The following is an 18,590-nucleotide window of genomic DNA, read 5'->3' as shown; positions in this document are numbered from 1 at the left end:
ATTTGTTCTCAGTCTCATTTACTGGATCATCATCCATAATGTGCCCTCTAACTATGGTTATAGACTAGTGCTACTTGGTCTTGGGTCTCCTAGCCTTTCTTGTCTTCTCCCTCTCTTTTCTCCCTCTTCCACTCCTTTTCTCTCCCTCTTCTCTCTTCCTCCTTCCCTCCCTTCTTCCTCTCTCTCCCTCTTTCATTTCTCCTCCCCTCTCCATCTTTATCTTTGTCTCTGTCTTTATCTCTGCCTCTGTTTCCCAGTATCCCTCTCTCTCTTTCTCCCTTTCTCTATAATAGTTCTACCCCTTATCACCTGTTAAGTGAATTATTATTACAAAGTCTACTCAGTCTATCTGTATCATCTCTCCTCACTCCATTTTATCTTCAACTCAGCTACCCAAGTGTCCATGTTACTTCTGTACTCAATAAGTAGACTTCTCTGACAATGAAAATTCTGTTGGTTCAATTCAAAGAATTTGGCTATTTTGGGAAACCAGTCATGGTGATCATTTTTCTAGATATAGTCAATACTCTTACTCTCTTCCACCCTCTAGATTTGCCATCTGACCTATGGATTCCCTATACATGTGCCTTATTAAACTTGAGTCCTTTTTCCTCAAGGATGGTGATTATCATCTATCCATTCATCTATCTATCTATCTATCTATCTATCTATCTATCTATCTATCTATCTATCTATCCATCTACCCAGTATACACCCACCCACCCACCCACACCCACATATATAGTGTGTGTGCATACATGTGTGAATGGGCATGTGTGTAGAAGAGATAGGGGTCCCTCAAGATGTCAGAGAGATGTTTGGTACCAATTAATTTAAGCTTGACACATGGCTTTGCAAGGGGAAAGGAGAAAGGAGGAAGAATACCAGAAAAGTCAATTAACTCATCATGTCATTGGTCATCCCTAGGTCAGTTCTTAGGCAGCAGTAGAAGGCAATTGTACATTCAGGTTATCTCTTTCCTGGATTCATAAATTACCCCATTTATATTTATCCATGCAACTGCTTTATCTTTATTCTCTCACCTATTAATAAATTATATTCTACCTTTGATGAAGTCCTAACACAAAACTCATGTTTGATATGAAGTGTATGTTTGTTATCTTTTGACTATTGTGAGTTCCAAGTTAATTATGTTAGTATTAGTTGTGTGCTATCATTAGCTCAGTCATTTTCATTAGAGCTCTAGCTTCTGGAGGTAAACAATCAGGTTTTTTCAAGCATACTTCTCTAGGAGGAAGCAAATATTTTTTTTTACTCTTATTTACTGTCTTAGAGTCAATACTGTGGATTGGTCCAAGGCAGAAGAGCAGTAAGCATAAGGCAGTGGGAGTTAAATGACTTGCCCAGGGTCACACAGCTAGGAAGTATTTGAGATGAGATTTGAACATTAGACCTCCTTTCTCTGGGCCAATCCATTGAACCACCTTGCTGCCTCCAGGAAACTAGAAATGTAACATTTGAAAAGAAGTTCGTGTCACCTAGCCCTAAATAAGGGATAAGACAATTTTATGGGTAGAGGTAGAAGAGAACAATATGTTTATATAGTAGTTATATGGATATATAAAGCTCCCTATCATGAACAAGAGATCTTAACAACTGACAATCTCTAGATGAAATTGATAGCTACCTTTTTCCAGGCATCTTGATACCATTGAAAATTTAGGTGTGATTTTGGCTTCATAGCAAACACATACACTTATATAGCAATTTAAGATTTGCAAAACGTTTTACAGACACTATATTACTTGAGCTTTACTATTACACTGGATCACATAATGGGTAGAGTACAGGACTTCAAAGAAAGAAAAGCATGGCTAAAATCCTGCCTCAAGTATTTATGAGCTGTGTGATTCTTGGTGAATCTCCTAGCTTTTCTGGGACTCAGTTTCCTCATCTATAAAATGAAGGGGTTGCCTTTATGGTCTCTAAGATCTCTTTTTGTTCTAAATCTAGGAAATCATGCCATTTCACTCCCACTTTTAGGTGCAGATACTCTGACTGAGGGAAGTTAAATGACTTTCTTAAGTTTAAACAGCTTGTGTTTGAAGATACTACCAGATCTTTCTGATTTCATTCTGTATCTGGTGATAAGACCCAAGTCTTATTAAGTGTTTTATAGTTAGATGTTGCAATGTTTTCTTGCTTATTTAACATTTTTTTTCTGGAATAACTCACAGATCTTGGCTTTAAGATAGAGCAAATACCTTATTTGCTGCAGATTCATTTTTATAACCATACTGAAATATAATTGGTTATCTGACCTGAATTAGAAGATAACCAGCTATATTTACAGGAAAACATTAATCTCAGGGGAAAAAATAGAACACATGTGCAGAATCATTTTCCCCCTTGCACATATTTATTTCTTTAATTTTATTTCTCTGTTTCACCTGACTATAGCACTACTGTCTCTGAAATGACTCATACAGAGAACTCTGTTCAGCCCTAAATAATCTTTTGTTCATGTAGGCCAGTGATGGGCAACCTTTTGAGCTTGGTATGTCAAAATTCACCAAAAAAACCCCAGCATAACTCAAGGGCTGTGTCACTTTGAGGAAAAAAACTCCATAATCTCACAATATTTATAGTTTAAATAACAAAAATGTGTAATTGTAATATATAACTGTATTTAAAAAACAAAAAAAAACCTAATTATTTAACTTGCTTGCATAGTGACTTCTTTGTTCATCTGTCAGTAGGTTTCTTTTGTTGGTCTTGATGTTATTTAATTTGTGTGGGGCACTGTGAATGAAGATAAGTGATGGGGAGGGGGAATTTTTTAATTAGCTTGCCTATTAGTGACTTTTTTGTTGCTGAATTTCATTGGCTAAATCTTCAGTTGAAGGCTGGTATTTTGTAAACTTCAAGCCCAAGCAAACACTACTAACTTCATCTGTCAATCTACTTCTTTTGTTAGTTTTGATATTATTTAATGCTGAGAATAAGGTCTCACAAAAGTATGTAGAGGGAAAAATTGTGAGTAAAGCCATTGCTATATTTTTCAGGATGCTAAAAGTATCTGGTAATTGCCTCCACGCCCTCTTCCATTGCACATGGGCCAGAGCTCTGCCCAGTCTTCCCACTGACTCAGAACCCCTCCTTCCCCTTTCCAGCTGGCTGGCCTGGGGGTGCCACAAGAACATCAGCTGCCTCCCACCAGCCTGCCTGTCCTCATGTGTATTTCTTCCCCATGCTCTCTTGTTCTCCCCATCCCCCATGGGAGCCCCATGCACCCCAGTCACCTGGCATTCCCCCCACCACTTTCCCCCACCCTGGTGGCCAGTGAGTAGAGCAGCCCTTCCCTCAGGGCTGGGCCAGGGCTTGGCCATGGCTAAGACAGCAGGTTTCCAGCTCCCATGTGGCTCAGGTCCCTTAGGAGTGCTGAGCCCACATGTGGCCATGTGTCTTCGAGAATGGCTATGCATGTCAATTCTAACACATGTGTCATAGGTTCACCATCATGGATATAGGCTGATAATCACATCTATTTGGTGAACACAGGTACCCCAGATGTTTGATCAGGAAGCAATAGTCATGGCATTTTTCCTTTTAGTTTATCTAACTTGGTTCCCAATTCCTAATCTTTCCCCTGAGCTCTAGTCCCAAATTCTGAAATACCTCCAGGACATATCCAACCAGAGACTCTACATTGACATCTCAGGCTCATTATGTCTAAAAGTTGAACTCATCTCCATTCCCTCAAATTATGACTCTTCTCCCAATTTCCCTATTCCTATTTACAGCACTACCATCCTACCAGTCAGTCATTCAAGTCTGTAAGTTATCTTCGATTCTTCCTCCTCTCTTGCTGCCCACACCCAATTAGTTGTCAATCCTATCAATTCTACTCATACAATATGTTTCATTTCCATCCCCTTCTCTCTTGTCCGACTGTCATCACTCCAATTCAGACTTTTATTACAATTTCTTGCCTGGTCTATTGCAATAGCCTCCTAACTGATTACTCTGATTCCTGCCTCTCCCTCTTTCAAATTAATCTTTATTCAGCTGTCAAAATAATCTTCCTAAAGCAAGGGTCTGATTGTATAACTTTCCACCCTCCTTGTTCTGTTTAAAACTTTTCAAGAATTCCTCATTGTCTATAAGATAAAATACAAACTCCTTAGCCTGATATTTTATAACCTCTGTGATCTGGATATAGTCTATCTTTCTATTTCACATTACTCCCTTTCACATATTTTTAAGATCTAGGCAACTGGAAGCTATTCCAATCTCATGCCATCACATTATTCCTTTATACTATATTTACAGAGGCTATGCCCTAGCACTTCAGAGACTTTGCCTCTGTATCTCTATTAGACATCTTTCTCTTATTGAGCCATTCCCAATAGATGTGGTCAAAAGAAATAAACAGGCAAAAAAACAGGCAAAAAAATCCAAAGATGTCAACAGCCATAGGAAAGCATGCTCTCAATTACTAACAGAGAAATGCAAAGTAAAGAAATTCCAAGGTTTCACTTCATACTCATTAGGTTAGCAAAATAATTAATGTTGGAGGTCTGGGAAAATAGAGGCACACTAATACATGATTAGTAGAACTGTGAATTGTTCCAAATATTTTAAAAAGCATTTTGTAACTTTGTGTAAGACATCACTAAACTCTCCATAATCTTTGGACCAGATATGCAACTGCTAGGCTTATCTCCCAAATAGATAAAAGAAAGAGAAAATAACTTATAAGTACAAAAGCATTTAGCACAACTCTTTATTTGGTATCCCCAAACTAGAAGCCAAAGTAGAAAGGTGGCTGTCTATTAGGTGATGGCTAAAAAAGTTATGGCACATGAATGTAATAAAGTATCTATGCCCTAAGAAATGATGAAATGGAAGTTTCAGAGGAAACTTGGAAGATTTCTCTGAAATGATGCAGAATTGAAGTGAATATATTAGAACATTTTATATAAAGCTAACAACAGTGAAAAGAAGAGTAATTTTGAAAGACCATAGAACTCTGATTAACATAATGATAGCCATGATTCTAGAAGACTGATGATGAAGCAAGCTATTAATCTCCTGCCAAAGAGCTGGTGGATTTAAATGTAGAATGATATATTTTTACATAAACCTAATGTCAGAATTTGTTTTTTGGGACTATGCATAATTGTTGTGAGAGTTTTCTCTCCTTTTTTATTGCTCAAGTGTGTTGGGAAGTATGAGAGACATGGTAAACATTTGTTTTAAAAAACAAAAAAGAAATCTTTTCTTCTTTAAGCCTTAGCTCAGATATTACCTCTTCTAAGAAGCCTTTCATGACTTCCTCAGTTGAAAGTGACCTTTCCTTCTTTATATTTTTAAGTGCTTGTTCTAAAATTCACCTTTGCTCTTTTTACATTCTTCTCTGCATCACACTCTTTAGTTTTCATGTGTCCCCATTTCTTAGCTTGTCTCCCATAGACTTTTTTTTTTAAACCCTTACCTTCCGTCTTGGAGTCAATACTGTGTATTGGCTCCAAGGCAGAAGAGTGGGAAGGGCTAGGCAATGGGGGTCAAGTGACTTGCCCAGGGTCACACAGCTGGGAAGTGTCTGAGGCCATATTTGAGCCTAGGACCTCTCAGCTCTAGGCCTGACTCTCAATCCACTGAGCTACCCAGCTACCCCCTCCCATAGACTTTCAAACTCCTTAATGGCAAAGGCTGAATTTTTTTTTTTTTGGTATCCCTATGATCTAGCACAGTGTCTTATACATAATAGGTATTTATAACATTGGAATTCAGAAACTGAGTACTGAAGGAATGAATCTTAAGTAGCTTTTTGGCTTAAAAACAGATGCTGTGTGTGTGTTTGCACATTTTTTTTAACACAATGCTTTGCCATGGCTTTTGGCCAACAACTGTGTCTCACACATCATTCCTGAATGCTGTCAAAGGAAAAAATGTGCACAGCTAATTTGTGTTTTTGGCCTTATAGGTTGCAGAAAAGCTGTTTCCATGCTTCTTTTGAGCCAGATTTGTAAAGAGATGTCATGCTACTTGAATTTTAAACAAGTCAAGAGTTTCACCAGGGCTGTGTTATGTTAGCACATCTGGCCATTCTTTGCATTAAGAGGATTTTCAGCAAGGTTTTTTAAGAATCAACACTGGAGCAGTAAAAAAGACAATAACAATTGATGACTCATAGGAATAAGGAAGCCAACCAGAGGAGAAAACTATGAGGGAAAAAGAAATGGGGTGAGGCATAACCTCACTTCCAAGCAATCACCAGAATGACTAGTAATATATATGCATATATACATATATATTTAAAAGTATAGATGCTTGTTTGCTTTTGGCTTCATACTCAGCTCTTGGTTCCTTCTGACTCTTATGGGAGGACTCATTTGGAATTCATTTGCAAATAATTTTTTTTTTTTTTGTGAAGCAGATGGAGTTACTAGCTGGAAGTTGCCCCTGTTTTGATATAGTAGGGGGTGTGTGTATGTGTGAGAGAGAAGGAGAGAGACAGAGAAGGACAGAGAGATAGAGCTAGAGAGAGACATATGGAGAGACAGAGAGAGAAATAGAGAGAGAGAGATAGGAAGAGAGAGAGAGAGAGAGAGACAGAGAGAGAGAGAGAGAGAGAGAGAGAGAGAGAGTGTTAATGACTTCAGTTTTTTCAGCTGTTAGACCCAAAGGACGATTTTCTTTTCCCTCTTTTAATATCTTCCTCCTTAGCTTAGAAGGGTAACCAGAAATTATATTTCTCAGTATTTCAGCAGTGACTGGAGACCCTATTTAGTTTCATGATTTTAAAATCAAAGAAATAGCTTGAAATAATTGCACGGATTTCTTTGGGTATTTGGTTTTAAAGTAAATCGATTTGCAACTTTTTCATAGTGTAAGGAAATTACAAAAAACTGCCCAATTTATTTTTTATTTAGAAAAGACTTTATATAGCCACAACAATCAAACAGTAATTTGATAGAGAAAACTTTTTCAACAATCAACTTAAAATATAAACTAGGTGACTGAATTTATTATCAGTACAACTACCAAAGGAGAAATATATGAATCTTGTTTTGAACAATTTGAATTTGAAATGTTGACAGGATGTCTAGGTAGTGTTGATGGTAAACTATAGAGCCTGCCATCAGCCTGTATTTTTTTTTTAATGTAAGCACAACTTTCCATAGAGCTCAAATTATAAATACTTTAATAATAGTTGGTATTTAAAAAATAATTGAAGGCTTACAAAGTGTTTTAAATATCTGAGGTCAAATTTCTTTCTTTCTTTTTTTTTTAAACCCTTACCTTCCGTCTCAAGGCAGAAGAGTGGGAAGGGTAGGCAATGGGGGTCAAGTGACTTGCCCAGGGTCACACAGCTGGGAAGTGTCTGAGGCCAGATTTGAACCTAGGACCTCCCGTCTCTAGGGCTAGCTCTCAATTCACTGAGCTACCCAGCTGCCCCCTAAGGTCAAATTTCTTACAGAATCCTGTTTAATTTACTAGTTTAATTTACTAGTTTAATAAACTAGTTTAATTTACAGATTAGAAAACCGATCCTTTGAGGTCTTGACTTGCCCAAAATCATACACCATATCAGAAGCAGGAATTGAACCCCAGAATTCTGATGCCAAATTCAAGTATAGAATCAAGGTCATTGTATTTTTACAATATAGTAAAACAATTAATTAAACATTTTAATAATGAAAACTATATTAGTGATTTTATATGCTTAAATATTATATTTAATAAATTATATCAATATTTTAAAAGCAGAGGTATTCTTATAACAACACTCAATAGTACATTATGAAAATTATCTTAATATTTAGCATTAATGTCAATATATTTATTATAATGATAACATAATAATGTTCTATTATTATGATAAAATTAGTAGTAGAACATCTCACACTTATATTGCAGTTTGTAATTTATAAAGCCCTTTCATCAACATAATCATATAAGCATAATAGTACAGGTTTTCTTATTCCAATTTCACAGCTTATAAGATCACTGGTTTAAAGCAAGAGGGGAATAACCATCTAGTCCAGAGTCCTTCACCTTCTTTGTGACATAGGTCTCTAGCAATCTGATGAGGACCCCTTCTCGGAATAATGTTTTAAAATTGTACAAAATAAAATAAAAAGGATTACAAAGGAAATTATTCTGTTGAAATTCAGGCATCAGATATTAAAACAAAAATAGTTTATATACAGGTTCAGAACTCCTCCTATAGTCTAAGACCCTCACTTTACAGTTGGGGCTCAGAATTTAAATGAATTATCCATTGTTTATATGGTTAATAATTAACAATCAGGACTTGAATTCAATTCTCCTTACTTCCAGACTTTCAAATCCACTCTTTAAGCAGGCATATTTAGATTATTTTATTATGAATGAAAAACATACAAACATTCATTTAGTAAAATATCTAGATGCCAAATACTAGTTATATTCAGTCAAAGGCTACAACTAATTAAATTAAAATTAAGAAATAACCTGAACATTCACATAAGCCTCAAATTGGAGTCATAATCTAATAAATATAGACAGCAAAAATAGTTCAACTAGCTGTCCGATTCACTTGAATTTATATTTTCCATATGCCCTTGCATATGGAAATGTTAGCAATATTAGCAACCAAGGGGAGGTGGTGATTTTAGTTTTTATCTTAAGAATGGCAGTGTTGCCAAGATTTGATTTTCTTAATTTTAGCCTTTTAAAGTGTCTCCTTGAAAGGATAGGAAGCCTGTTTTGCCAATTCACAGTTAACTCTGCCCAATTCTTTCTTTTCATTTAATTTTACCTGATAAATCTTATACTTTCTTTCTTAATTCTTTTACCTTCTCATTTTGTAACAATTCAACAAGCATTTATTGAGTGACTACTATGTTCCAGACTCTGTGGTAAGCATTAGTGATAAAAAAGAAAGACAAAAACAGTCTTTGCCCTTGAAGAATTACAATTTGGTGGGGGAGACAACATTCCAACAACTCTGTATAAACAAGATATATGATAATAGTTGACATTATGTAGTTCCTATTATGTGCTAGGCACTGTACTAAGTGCTTTACAAATATTATTCTCATAGCAACCCAAGGAGGTAGGTGTTATTCCCTATTTTCCCCATTTTATTTTATATATATGTACATATATATAAATAAATATAATATTATTTATATGATTATTCCCATTTTATAGATGGGAAATTGAGGTTAAGTGATTTGCCCAATCACTTACACAGAAGAGCTGTACCACCTAGCTGCTTTACAGAAAAAAAAAATTGGAAATAATTTTAGAGGGAAAGCACTAGTAATTGCTTGGGGGAAAGCTTCTTGAAGAAGGTAAACTCTTAGCTGAGATTTGACAAAAGCTGAGCAAGCCAGAAAGCAGAGATGAGGGAGAAGTATAGAGCATAGAGGACAGCCAAAAAATATGCATAGTCAGAAGATAGAGTATCTTACATGAGGAACAGACTCATTGTAGAGGATGTTGGGGTGAGGTGAGGTGTAAAAAGATGGAGGAGATGTGAATGAGCCACGTTAAAGAAGGTTTTAAAAGTTAGAGAACAGAGAGGTAATAAGGAGCCACTTGAGTTTTTTGAATTATAGGGGGATGACATGATCAGAACCATGTTATTTTGATAGTTGAGTGGATGATGGACTGGAGTGAGAGACAGTTAAGGAAGAGGGACCAACATGGAGGCTACAGCAAAAGAACAGGTGTGTGGTGATGAAGGTGTGAATCAGGATGGTGGCATTTTTAGGGGAAAATATGGTGTGTATGAGAGATGTTGTAAAGGTACAATTGATGGAACTTCGTTGCAGATTAGTTATGGGAATTGAGAAAGAGTGGAAGACTCAAGGATGGGCTTAAGTTCTGAGCCTCTCTTAAGTAATAGGGGAATGAGGAAGAGGGGAAAGTTTGGGGGTAAAGATGAGTTCTCTGTCAAGATTTTGCCTTGTAGTGATCCATTTTAAGACAGTCTTTAGGAATTTACTACATCTAAAATAATGAATTTTTTTGAGCTAAATGTTTTCAATTAACACTCAATTCCAGTACATTTATACTCAATATATATTGAAGTGACCCACTGTTGAACTTCTTGACTCTAAGAACCTCCTCCCTCTCTCCCTCCCCTCTCTCCCTCCCTCCCTCCTCCCTCCCTCCTCCCTTCCTTCCTTCCTCCTCCTTCCTTCCTTCCTTCCTTCCTTCCTTCCTTCCTTCCTTCCTTCCTTCCTTCCTTCCTTCCTTCCTTCCTTCCTTCCTTCCTTCCTTCCAAATTCCAGTATGGAAAGAAACTCTTCTCTGTTGATGCAGATTAGCGCCTGCCTCTAACTTTCATTCTTAAAGAGCTACTGGAGATTCTGAGATATTAAATGATTGATCCCTTGGTTACACAACCAGTACATGTGAACAGCAGAACTTGAAGTCAGATCTTTCTGCCTCAGTGCCTTTAAAAAATGCCTTTGAGCATTATGATGCCTCTTAGATAGGAATAATAATGTTAAATGGTTAGATTCTGACAATTCTGCTTCAGGAAATGTCCAGGCTTAATTCTGGAAGGAATATACTAGTTAGGTTCACTTCTGATTATGAAATCATATTCACAACCTATGTATAGATAGTTTCCACAGTACAATGGAAAGTGTACTAGTTTTAGAGTCAGATCTTGCCTTTTTCATTTGCTCCTTACATATATTTGACTAACCCACTTTTCCCCTTTGGGGTTTATAAATTCTTTATTTGTAAAATGAAACAGTTGGACAAGCTGCTATTAAGGTCCCTTCCAGTTTCAAATACTATGATCTAAGGTTGGTGAATTTCCAGTTTAATGAACAAGGCACTATATGTATAGGTCTTAAGGTTAAGCGTTAATAGACCAAGCTTCAATACAAGCTTTATTAAATAGACACACATCATGCACACTGTTGTATACAAAGATGTTGACATTTTCTCTACTCTTAAAGGGCTTCTGTTTAAAATGGTAAGACAAAACACATCTTGTTTATAAACATATGCTTATTGGTTGTGATGCAGTCTAAGCAAGAGAATATCATTGATTGGCTTAATATTACACAGAATTTTGGAGTTGGAGGAAACCAGATCTTCTAGCCCTATGCCTGCTGGAAACATGATTTTCCTTGACACAGAGATGTAACTTGCAATTTTTTTTTTGTCCAGGGCAAGTAGATTAGGAGAAGAAAAAGTGAAAGCATTTGAAATTTATTTTGTTAAATATGCTAATTATTCTTTCAAATTAGATGTTAAATTTAATGTAATATTTAATTACAAGAATATATATGCATATTTATCCTGCCAAATAAGGATTCTTATAGCCCCCTAAATTTCAAGCCTGAGAGAGGCAAAACCTCATTCATATGTTCCTGGTTACCAACTCTGGCTTGACATTCCTGAGAAGTCTACCTTTCTCTAGAACACCTCAAATGATGGACATATCACTACCGTACAAGGCAGCCCCTTACATTAAAAGAAATCTTTAAATGCTAGGACATTCTTCCTTAAATTGAACTTTATCAACCAATGGAAAACAAGTCAGATTGTATTGTAGAGATAGAAGTTTAGTAGTATCTGAAGGAAAGCATATCTTAGTATATAAAAAACAGGGCTTATTAAGTATGCACATACGAAAAGGATCTAGTCTTACACATATGGTTTTAAACAAAAGGGGTTTTAAACAAAAAAAAAAAACAAAAAGTTTTACTATGTGAAAACAGAATGAAGACATGTCCTTTCTCTGTCCTTTCAGAAAATGATGCCTCTGAAATTCTTTGGGCATCAGGTACTATTTTCTGGTTATATTCTTGTAATTGATTAGGTTAATACATAGAAATAAATCCAGCAGAACTCTTTCTTTCTTTCTTTCTTTCTTTCTTTCTTTCTTTCTTTCTTTCTTTCTTTCTTTCTTTCTTTCTTTCTTTCTTTCTTTCTTTCTTTCTTTCTTTCTTTCTTTCTTTCTTTCTTTCTTTCTTTCTTTCTCTCTCTCTTTCTCTCTTTCTCTCTTTCTCTCTTTCTCTCTTTCCTTCCTTCCTTCCTTCCTTCCTTCCTTCCTTCCTTCCTTCCTTCCTTCCTTCCTTCCTTCCTTCCTTCCTTCTTTCTTTCTTTCTTTCTTTCTTTCTTTCTTTCTTCTTTCTTTCTTTCTTTCTTTCTTTCTTTCTTTCTTTCTTTCTTTCTTTCTTTCTTTCTTTCTTTCTTTCTTTCTTTCTTTCTTTCTTTCTTCTTCTTTCTTTCTTTCTTTTTCTTTCTTTCTTTCTTTCTTTCTTTCTTCTTTCTTCCTTTCTTTCTTTCCTTCCTTCCTTCCTTCCTTCCTTCCTTCCTTCCTTCCTTCCTTCCTTCCTTCCTTCCTTCCTTCCTTCCTTCTTTCTTTCTTTCTTTCTTTCTTTCTTTCTTTCTTTCTTTCTTTCTTTCTTTCTTTCTTTCTTTCTTTCTTTCTTTCTTTCTTTCTTTCTTTCTTTCTTTCTTTCTTTCTTTCTTTCTTTCTTTCTTTCTTTCTTTCTTTCTTTCTTTCTTTCTTTCTTTCTTTCTTTCTTTCTTTCTTTCTTTCTTTCTTTCTTCTTCTTTCTTTCTCTCTCTCTTTCTCTCTTTCTCTCTTTCTTTCTCTCTCTCTTTCTCTCTTTCCTTCCTTCCTTCCTTCCTTCCTTCCTTCCTTCCTTCCTTCCTTCCTTCCTTCCTTCCTTCCTTCCTTCCTTCCTTCCTTCCTTCCTTCCTTCCTTCCTTTCGCTCTGCCTCTTTCTTTGTTTCTTTTGTTTGTTTCTTCCCCTGCTCTCTTTCTTTAAAAAAAAAACCCTTACCTTTTGTCTCAGAATCAATACTAAGTATAGATTCCAAGGAAGAAGAGTGGTAAGGGTTAGGTAATTGGAGTTAAGTGACTTTCTCAGGGTCACACAGCTAGGAAATGTTTGAGGCCAGATTTGAAACCATGTCCTCCTGACTCCAAGTCTGGACTTGACTACCAGTCCTGACTATCAGTCCTGAGGTGGGAGATTTTTGTGCTGTGCAGAATAGAGTAAGGGTAAAGATGATAGGGATCTTTCATTCACCTTTGTCCTATCTTATATTTATGATTTTTTCCTCCTTTACATCAGGAGGTAATTGATGACTTTCTAAATCAAATATCTAGATATGCTCCCAAATGGAAACATGTGAATTCCCAAGGTTTTGGTAATTTCTCCCAGAATATTGGTTAAACTCACTTTTACTGTGCAGCCAAGATTTTTAAATGTGAAAAAGGATTTTGAGACTTTACCTTTGACACTGAGCTAGACATGTTTCATACACATACACAAAATTTGATTAACTTATATGCTATATGTATTTATCTTTTCTTCCTGTTCTCTTCATATGTAATTAAAATTTGCTTAATGAATACGATTCTGCAAATCTGAGAGGAATATAGTGGCATTTGTTACTGTCCCTTAAAGTGGGATGCTTTTGAGTGAGATCAAAATCGGAGCATAGGTCAGTGAAAGGGGATCCTGGTCTTTAATAGAAAGGGAGTTGACAAGTGATGAAGTCAGGAATGTGCTGACGTCCTCAGGCTGCATAAAGGGGCAAAGTGTGGGAAGGTCCTAGTAACATAAAGATGAAGTTGGTGTTGGGTTAATTAATTAGGGTGGGATGCCTGCACATTAAAGGGAGGAAAAGAGCAAGGGGGCTTGAGTTGGAGTGGACTGGAGTCTCAAGTAGCACTTACAAAGGATTCTGGAACCACAGGAAGGATGGGAGAAGTGTTGGGTACAGCTCAGACTGGCCAGTGGCCAAAGAAACATGTCAGATATTAGGGAAAACAGGCCACAGCTGCTGCACTTTACAGCAGGCCTTGCATGAGACAGCCCTTGCCCGCCAAGGAGTGTGCTAATCATTCTCTTCCCCAAAGCCACAAGTCACAAATCAAATTTCACTCATGGACCATAATAAAAGGTAAGAGGATGCTCTTGTCTGGTTGTTAATGGTAAGGAGATATATTTCAAAGCATTTCATGAAAAGGCAAATATACCTGAGGTAGAAAATTTGTTATTAATGTGCTGAAATTTCTCAGATCTTGCTATGCCTTGGTCATAATTATAGCAGTGGCAATTTCCAACTCCCCTTCACCTTCCACTCCCATCCTCTTTGCCCTGTTGAAATGGATTCACCACTACCTGGCACCAGTGATACAAAGTCAAAAACATAAAAGTATGTATCGAGAAATATGAGGTTGGTGGGCAGTTAGGTGGCTGGATGGATAGAGAGCCTGGACTGGAGATGGGAGGTCCTGGGTTCAAATTTGGCCTCAGACACTCATTAGCTGTGTGATCCTCGGCAAGTTATTTGACCCCAGTGCCTAGCCCTTACCCTTCTTCCTTGGAACCAATACACAGTATTAATTCTAAGATGGAAGTTAAGGGTTTTTAAAAAAATGGAATATGAGGCCATTTAAAAAGAATTCTCTAATTCCAGAGAATTAGAGAAGGCTTTCTGGAGGAGATGGTGTCTAAATTATGTTGCTAAGAAGACTAGGACTCCTAATTGTGGCATTGCATAGGCATTGGCATGGACTGTAAATAGTTATATTTTAGTAAATGTTTAGTAAAAATGGGGAAAAATTGTAAGCACAACACACTATGAAGTTTAATCAGTATTTTGGATATTTTCCCATCACTTAAATTTCTATAATTTTAATATATATTTAATATCTATATATCCTATATATGTAGAAATCTATATAAGCAATAAAACAGAAACAACAATAAAAAAGAAATTTATATAATCAACAAAACCAAGCCCTGAGCTGTAGAATTTATTATTGACTTCTAAGATGTAAATGCTCACACTAAAAATTGGCTCTTATGAGTGTATATGAACTAGGGATCAAGGACCAGGTCTGCCTGAATAGTTCTGAACATGACCTAGAAAGAAATCGTAGAGAGACAAGTACTCAAAGAATGCTTCTGATAATGAGGAGAATCATGATGGTGGCAGTGTACTGTATTATATGCAGTGTTTGGATGTTTCTAGTCAGTGCATGTTTGCCTTTTTTTTAAATGGGAAATATATACACAGATTAAAGGTGGAAAAACTCAAGTTCATATAAAATGATAACAGCTCTGAGTGAATTAGTGAATAGCCCTAATGTTGACTTTTATGTGATACTAGCAAAATGATTAGAACCCAAACCTTACCTCACTCATTTTAGTGTTCAAGTGGATTTGGCTACTGTACAGTCCAATTATATGCCACATAGACATATACCCTACAGGAGCCTACAGCTGTACAAAGTGCAGAAGGCTGATGCCTCACCAAGCACAAATGCTCACAAATAAATATTAAGTTGTTAACTCAACACACCCTGGTTGAGTTTCTCCATCTGTAAAATGAAGATTCATGCACAGCCAGTTCACAAAGATATAGAATGTGTGGTTGATATTTTTTAATAACTTGGAAACAAATATAAACATTTGTACATGCTGGGAATTTGATAAATATTTGTTGAAATAAATATTATATAAAATTTAACATATCTGCTTTCTTTGACCATCAATATATTTCTTTCTTGTTATTCTTTGGATAACTTGTTTTTAAAGAATATTCAATATCTATATAGCCAAACTTCTCTTTTAATTGAATTCAAGGGATACTTCAATCAGTTATTGTTGTCTCTTAATCCCATATCTGGTAATTTATTTACTAATTAGTTTTTTCTGCTTTCCACTTTATTTCTTTTACCTTGTTTCGTTCTCCTACTCTTCTATTGGAACAATATTCATCAGGCCCAACGTGTACATGCTGGAGAAGAGTAAGTTAAAACAGGCCTCTCTGAAATCCAAATGGGACCCACATCTGTGCAATCTGATAGATCCCCCTCTGAGTCCATTATTCCAGGTGAGTATTTCCGGACTTACAAACTTCCAGATCCCCAGTGAGGCAAGAGAATTGCCAAAGGACCGTAAACAGGCAGCTTCTTTGAGCACATCAGGAAACTTCCATCAAGTCACAGATCTATTCCTCTCCCTAAGGGTCATACACAAGTCAATAAAAATTAACTAAACATTTGGAAACACAACCACATAAATGTTAGGACTCTTGCTTTTTCTTTAAATACACACACACACATACGAGAACATGCACATTGTAAGCCATTTGCTGAAAACACATCTTGGCAGGCAGCTGATCCACATTTCTTTCTTGTTCCGTTTCTTTATACAGTTCCTTTTAAAATCAAACTTTGGCAGACAAATGGAGGTACCATATTAATGGACACTTGAGAACTCTGGCCATTTACACAATACATTTTTCCCTTCTTAAACTCTGAAGTCTTAATCCATGATACTGATGGATGGGCTAAAATTTTTCAGTTAAAAATCATTTTTGAATCATAAGATCTAATATAAACATGTAAAAGTTACACATTTTAAACAAAAGTATATTCCAAGGATTTTTAAAACAGCTGGGAGGGAAAAAAATCTCTTTTGGCTTATGGTTTTATATTCAGATGTTAGCTGAAGATGATTTTAAGGTACAAATAATTTTGTGTTGACTATTTTTGGGGGCTGTTTATCAGATCAACCAGCACAATTGCTCTCCTTCCATCTCCCTTCTGCCCCTTCAGGATGTTTCTTTATGTTTTAGAATCCCTACATTAAAACCAGGACTTGAAACTCAAATCAATTCATTTTGCCACCTGAAATAGCTTTAGTCAAAAGTCAGAAGTAGGGAGAAAACTGAGATGAAAGTTATATATTTGATAGACTTGGAATTTTCTGTTGATTTGAATTTAGCCATATCTCCCATGTCCATCTGCCCAAACTCCTACAATAGCTCATTGGAGTGTGGAAGTGATTTTGTATTCTCAGATGCCCGCCACTAAGCTCTGATGAGTTCTACCTGTTGGAAAGGCTTTGAGTAAAACTCAGTCTAGTAACATATGTCCCTTGTTTGAGGAGATAAGATGAGAGTGGATCAACAAAAAGGTTGGTGGTGGCAACTGTGGCAATTGTTCAGACTCTGCAACTCTTAAAAGTCCATCTCCTTAAGTTGTAAAGGAGTTGTCATTTATAGCAACAGAGGGAGCATCTGCAGCAACAAAAATCACTGGTTCCTGAAATTCTGAAAAATAGATACTTAAAAACTGGGTTTAATGCTTAAACATAATAGTTCATATTTACTCTATGATCTAAAAGCTCTCTTGTTAGGACAACCCTATTAGGTATTATTAGTACATTTTACATGTAGCTAATGAGTGACAGAGTCAGAATTCAAACTCTGATCTTTGGATTCCAAATCTGGAAGACTTAAAAGATTTTAAAACCACAGCAGCAACTAGAGTACAACCATGACCTACTTAAGAATGACTAGAAGATTATAAATTGGTGAACATGCAAATCAGACCCCTGCCATCACTAGAGGTCAAGTTCTGGATCCCAATCTCATCATATTATAGATCAAACAACTCAGGCACAGATCAGATGAACAGTGATGAAGCAAGTTACCTGCCTCATCATGGAGAGGGGTTGGATTCAAGGTACAGAATCAGACATAATTTTTCAGACAAAGTGGGGATTTGTTTTTATTGACTATGAATATTTGTTGAAAGGATCTTTTTTCAGTTGGAGCGGGTAGGAGGGAGAAAGATGCTAGGGTTAGAGTGGCCCTCCCAACAAAACAGAAAAGAATATCTTTGAAGCATTTTTAAAAATGCATAGAAGAGAACAGAAGGAATGCCAGAAAGGAAAGCAGAACAGCTTCTGTTGTTCCTTGATGCATTGCAGTCTATTTAAGTAGAGAAGCAAGCTATATGTGATAGATATTTACAGTTTAATGTGCAACCTTCTTTTTCTGTTCTATGTTTTTTATGGAATTTCCAATGTTCCAATAGCCATGAAGGAGGCTGAAGCAGTTGCTTGGAGCCCTTAGAGCTTGGTTAGACATCTAAGACCCCAGAGTTATTCACTGTATCCCAGGCTATCAATTAACTTTTGTCTTGACACTGGAATAACACTGGGGGAGGGGAGAGAGAGAGAGAGAGAGAGAGAGAGAGAGAGAGAGAGAGAGAGACAGAGAGAGAGAGAGACAGAGAGAGACAGAGAGAGAGACAGAGACAGAGAGAGACAGACAGACAGACAGACAGACAGAGACAGAGACAGAGAGAGACAGACAGACAGACAGAGACAGACAGAGAGAGACAGAGACAGAGATACAGATACAGAGAGACACAGAGAGAGAGAGACAGAGAGGCAGAGAGAGACAGAGAGAGAGAGACACAGAGAGAGACAGAGAGAGAGAGAGAGAGACACAGAGAGAGACAGAGAGAGAAGGGGGGAGGGAGGTTGAGGGAGAGATATGCTAATAATGGTGCAATTCTGCCTTACTTGAATCCAGTTCACATGTGAATCAAGACATCATGAGAGTGATACCATTGGTGCTCTTTGAAAATAAAGAGTGAACAACAACAATAATAAGGGAATAAATTCACAGATTAAAAAAAAAAGAACCATAGCGAAGAAAGGTAAAGTTCTTGTTTCTAAACTATAATGTCTTTTTAATAGATTTTTTTTTGAGTTTTATTCTGCCTTCTCCCTTGCACTGGGATCCTCTAAATTTCTTGGCTCTGGTGTTTGTTCCTATTA

General features: G+C 36.5%; 1 long non-coding RNA gene across 4 annotated transcripts in view; it reads left to right on the top strand.

Moving 5' to 3' along the window:
* Positions 1-18,590, top strand: part of LOC130457452 (uncharacterized) — a 102,569-nt gene that overhangs the window by 79,950 nt on the left and 4,029 nt on the right. For all 4 annotated transcript variants that reach the window (XR_008916676.1, XR_008916674.1, XR_008916677.1 and 1 more), the window contains one exon: positions 15,735-18,469. This is a non-coding gene — a long non-coding RNA (uncharacterized LOC130457452). The remainder of the gene's footprint in view (positions 1-15,734; positions 18,470-18,590) is intronic.

This window comes from Monodelphis domestica, chromosome 2 (genome assembly GCF_027887165.1).
Source record: "Monodelphis domestica isolate mMonDom1 chromosome 2, mMonDom1.pri, whole genome shotgun sequence".
NCBI lineage: Eukaryota > Metazoa > Chordata > Mammalia > Didelphimorphia > Didelphidae > Monodelphis > Monodelphis domestica.
Note: the sequence above shows the minus strand (reverse complement) of the source record. Positions and strands in the feature narration are given on the sequence as shown.